The sequence below is a fragment of the Centropristis striata genome, chromosome 12, assembly GCF_030273125.1.
Source record: "Centropristis striata isolate RG_2023a ecotype Rhode Island chromosome 12, C.striata_1.0, whole genome shotgun sequence".
NCBI classification, from domain to species: domain Eukaryota; kingdom Metazoa; phylum Chordata; class Actinopteri; order Perciformes; family Serranidae; genus Centropristis; species Centropristis striata.
In genome coordinates this window covers 5,835,458-5,840,723 of record NC_081528.1, presented here as the reverse complement: position 1 = coordinate 5,840,723, position 5,266 = coordinate 5,835,458, and the positions used below count along the sequence as shown (strand labels likewise).

Below are 5,266 nucleotides of genomic sequence, written 5' to 3'. Positions count from 1 at the left end.
ACTAAACTAAAACTAAAGCATTTCAAAAAATAATAAATAAAACTAGCAAACTCACTCTAAAAACTGAATTTGAACACAAAAACTCAGAACAAAATTAAAACTTCAAAACTTTAAAAATTCAAAACTATTATAACCTTTCAAGGGAATTCACTGTTCCAATGAGGGCCCTCACAAAGATAGAAGTACAAGAACATGTGTGTGTGTGTGTGTGTGTGTGACAGCCCCACTTGTCAGCTTTTTAACCCCAGAGCAAATGTGGAAGTCAAAGAGAGCTTGTCAGCGTCAGACTGCTCTTTCCTGCTGCTGCCTCTGATGTGTGGAGTTCACAGAGATGCTTCAAATGTGACTCTGGGCTATTTAGCACTGTGAGAGAGAAAAGTAGAGATGTACGAGTGTGGTGAGGTACCGTGTGTACAACGACACTGTTTTGCTCAGATTAGCCCTGAATGCTGGTTGCAGTCACGACATTCGAACAAGATCTCCAATCTAAATGACATGATGACATGATGAGTAGTTTGTCAATACCACCCATAACGACACATATTCTTTCATCTGTTTGACCAGTAAATTAGTTTGTTTTGGGAGTTTTTTCCATTTTTTTCCAAAGGGTTTAAAAAGAAAAATATTGTCTGTTTGCAGAGATGATCTGTTATTTTATGAGTTGATAAATTCAACTATTACCAAATCAGAAGACAAGAAAATCTTTTCTTCGCTTCCAGTAAACAAAAATGATCTGCAGCTGAAATAAAAAAACTTTGTAGCTGTGAAAATGTTTCCTGACAAATATGGAGACAGAAGTGAGAATATTTCTCACAGATCGACTCACAGTAAAGAGTGAAGCGTTCTAGAAATAGCACACACGTCATGATACATACATGTACGGTTCTCGGTTGTAAAAAGGGCTGCAGCTTCTGACTTTTTTGTTGTTGAAATTTCTGACATCTCAAAATATGGTGTTTTTTGTGTCATTTATGGAAAAGCCACCCTACTACATGTATCAACAGACTATAACAAAACCATTTCGAGAGTATCAGAGCATTTAAAACTGTGTGAATTTTTCACAAACATTTTTGACATGCTGTAGTATAACTTTTGTTCAAATTTTGGACATCTCAAAATATGTTTTTAAAAAAAAAAAAAAATTCTGGAAAAGCCACCATACTACATGTATCAACACACTATAAAAAGCCCAGTTTTAGTATTGGGGCATTAAAAGATGTTATGATTTTTTCCACGAAAAAAAATCTAATCTAATCAAAAATCGACATGCTATAGTATGACTTTTTCTTGCATTTCAAATTTTGGACATCTCAAAATATGGTGGTTTTTGGGTTTTTTTTTTTGAAAAGCCACCACACTACATGTATCAAAACACTATAATAAGACCATTTTGAGAGTAACGGGGCATTTAAAAATGTGATTTTTCACCAAAAAATTTGGCCTTCTTTCGGATGATTTTTTCCCCACATTTTGTACATCTCAAAATATGCTGTTTTATTCTTATTTCTGGGGCATTTAAAATTTGTTTTATTTCTTCACGAAAAATTTCAACATGACTGAAATTTTGAACTTTGGACATCTCAAAATACAGTGTTTTTCTGTTATTTCTGGAAAAGCCACCCTTCTACATGTATCATCAGACTATAATAAGACCATTTGAGAGTAATGGGGCATTTAAAAATTGTATGATTCTTTCACAAAAAAATTGACATCTTATGTGTGGCAGACAATCAAATATATTATAATGAATTTATATATAACAACAAAATATTGTGATCGCTGTTGCTCTAATGAATATCACCATCATTTCCATTATTAAATTTCCTTTTAGTGATGATGTTTGTGGCATTATTTATTATTATTTTTTACAATGTATTATTTTTCAGAATGTTTGTTATCCTCTTGATATTACTTGTGATTACCTGCTAATATCATTATTATTATAACAATAATGTTTTTTTGCCTAATTTTAACAGTTTGAACTTGCGTTGTATTCCTTGTTTTTGTTTTTGTCCTTGTTTGTTTGGATAAACAAGGACAAATGACCATCACTATTTCTGGATGCTGCACAGGGCTTCCAGGGGCACACTGTCCTATACACTCCTTTCCCATAGTTCCCTCCATCATTGCTCTCTCTCTCTCTCTCTCTTTCTCTCCCTGGCTGCTGAATAGCAATGCAACACATTAAACAGTCTCGAGAGGGGATATAGCTAACAAGACTCAGCAGTCACTGGCTGCCTACCAATAGAGGCTTATAGCATAAGACTGGCTCCAAAGAGAAAGAGAGAGATTAAAGTGGTATTCAACTAACCCTCTTTGGCCCTCTGTTGATTCAAATGGAAAGAGAGAGAGAAAGAGAGTGGTAAGAGAATTGCAGACAGAATGAGAGAGGGAATGAGAAACGAACAGATAATGTGGCAGAGATGCAGGCAGATATGATGTAGATGCTGCACAGGTCCCATGTTTAGTTATATGGTGGCCTCAGGGCAGCAAGACAGTCAAGAAAAGTTGGTGTAAAGTTAAGATTTTTGTGTACGTGAGTGATTTTAAATGATATGAGCAAATTTTGTGTTTCAATCTGACAGTTATGTCTAAGAAAATAAAGGTTCTTAGGGTGCTTTATGGTCCAAAAGGAGTCTGAAGACTACATGTTTTCAATTATAAAAAACGCAATGGTGCTGAAGAGTGAGAAATCCAAACCATACCCCTCGAACCACGAGCCAAATACAAGACGGTTCATTTAATGTCACCTCCAAAAAAACCCTGTTTGGCTCAGCAACTGCCACATCATTAAAAATCATCAGAAATTATTCAAATAAGTTATTGAATTCACAAGTATTACATTCATTTTTACATTCATACATTCCATTCCATACTCACAAATTAAATAGTGCATTCTCAAATGGTATTTAAAAGATATTTTGCTATTCAGCTACATTTGTATATTCAGAACATTATGACCTATTAGTAATGTGGGTAGGTTCATTTAGACTCAGTAGGCTGTTTCATCTTCATAGTAAGGCTCAAATAGGGTAATAGGGTAGACCATTATGACATTTTTCTCTTTTTCTTGGCCAACAATGGCGCTTTAGTTAGAAAGGTTGCCGACCCCTGCCCTAGGCTAAGGAGCCAAGCAAGACAGCTATTTTTTCCAAGAAATCCTACTTACCACAATGACAAATTATTTCTATTTACTTGTATGTGTCTCATGTGAGCTTGGCAAAAAAAGATGACAAAATCAAATTTGAAATTTGAACGTTTTGCCAAAATGCAGCATGATGTTAACTGGCAGGGTACTGCAGTTGCCAATTGTAAAGCAGACATTTCTTGTGGTGCAGTGTCTTTGGCTCAGTGAAAAGTGCCCAATCCTGCTCCACGGCTTGTCCGGGATTTGAATCAGGATTTCTCCAACACAATGCAATGAAAGAATCACACCCCTAGAAGTAAATGATGTGCCAACAAAGCCACTAGATGGCACAAAGGACTGAAAACACACTCAAAAACCATTGCTCAAGCCTTCTTTTATAAACCAAAAGGGCCATCTAGTGGGGTCAAAAAATAAAGAAAATGGTAGTGATGTGCCAATGAAGCCTCATGAACCATTTTCTATATTTTCTGACTCCACTAGATTGAGCTCTCTGATCAACAAAGGGCTGAAAACACACTTGATTACCATTGCTAGAGCCTTGTTCAATGAACCAAGATCGCCACCTAGTGGGCTCAGAAAATAAAGACAATGCTTCATGAGGCTTCATTGAAAAATCATTAGAAAATGGTTCATGAGGCTTCATTTACACATCACTACCTAGAACAATGAGCTCAGCAATAATCACACCATTACATAGCATGGCCTGGCACTCACTAAACAGCGGACTTCAGCCAACTGTAGCTGTCGGGCTCGTCCGGGATTTGAACCCGGGACCTCTCGCACCCAAAGCGAGAATCATACCCCTAGACCAACGAGCCCTGCAAAGCGCTGATTAGATATCAACTTGTAATGAAGCCAATTCTGTACATATCCTTGGATGTACTGCCAAGACACATTCAACACATTCCATAAATAGCTACATTTGCATCCATCCCTATCAGTAAAGACTGTACAAACACGATCAAGGCAAATATTTTGCGGTGGATAGGCAGCACTGCTGGAGATGTTTCCACTGGGACTGAAATGGGCCAACAGTAGCCTGAGGGTTCCAGAGGAAGGCTTATGACTGGAGTATCACCAGTTTAAATGGAAGAGCTTGAGTATGCTGTCCCTTCCAAACAACTACCATCAAGTTGCTGTGTGTGAAGCACTGGGGTTTTCATTAATGCCCATGTAAACCCAACACTCAATGCTGAGGTTAATAGAGGGCAATGGTCCGTTGGGTGGATGAAAGAGTCAAACAACCACTGGACTTTGACCCATGAGACAGAGCCAGTGTTGGTTTTTGGAGTCACCCTGCATAATTGTAGCCGTAGTTAGGTTCAGAAGTAGTTGTTTTTAAGCTAGTGATGTTAAAATGAAGCTTTGTGAATCATTATTGTATTAGTTGATCCCACTAGATGGCGCTCTTGGTTAAAGAACAAGGAATGTTCAAGGAATGGCAATTCAGAGCCCCATCTAGTCAGATGATAAAGAATTGGTTAATGAAGCTTCATTTGGCTTCCACTTTTAAAGGCCAACCCCTTTCTTTTACCCCAACCTAAATGGTTGTATACCTAAAGATAGTTAACAAGTTTATTTTTAAAAAAATACTATGCATCTTACTAGTGATGTTCCAATGAGGCCTCATGAACCATGTTCTTTGCTCTTGGTTGAAGGAAATGGTTCATGAAATGTAATGAAATCCGGTGTGCTTTTAACCCTTGTTGACCAGAAAGCACCATCTAGTGCATGGGTCTCAAACTCGCGGCCCGCGGGCCAATTGCGGCCCTCTTGACAATATTTTGTGGCCCCCACCTTGATATGAAAGTTTAATGTGAGTTTTATATGAATGGCACTTTACCGTGTTGTGTGTGGAAGGTCCCTTTAATTACTTTTTTTGGTAATTTTGTGTCTTTTTTTGGTAAATTTGTATCTTTTATTAATAATTGTGTGTCTTTTTTAATAATTTTGTGTCTTTTTTGGTAATTATGTGTCTTTTTTGGGTCATTTTGTGTCTTTTTTAAAAATAATTTTGTGTCTTTTTTGGTAATTTTGTGTCTTTATTGTTTTGGTAATTTTGTGTCTTTATTTGGTCATTTTAATACTGCCTCCAGCTGCCCCCAAGTAATTTGAGTT

At 37.0% G+C, this 5,266-nt stretch overlaps 1 non-coding gene across 1 annotated transcript; it reads right to left on the bottom strand.

The window, feature by feature from the left end:
- Positions 1–3,894: 3,894 nt before the first annotated feature.
- On the bottom strand, positions 3,895–3,966 carry trnap-ugg (transfer RNA proline (anticodon UGG)). Its single transcript has one exon. It is a non-coding gene; the product is annotated as a tRNA-Pro (tRNA).
- Between the last annotated feature and the right edge of the window lie 1,300 nt (positions 3,967–5,266).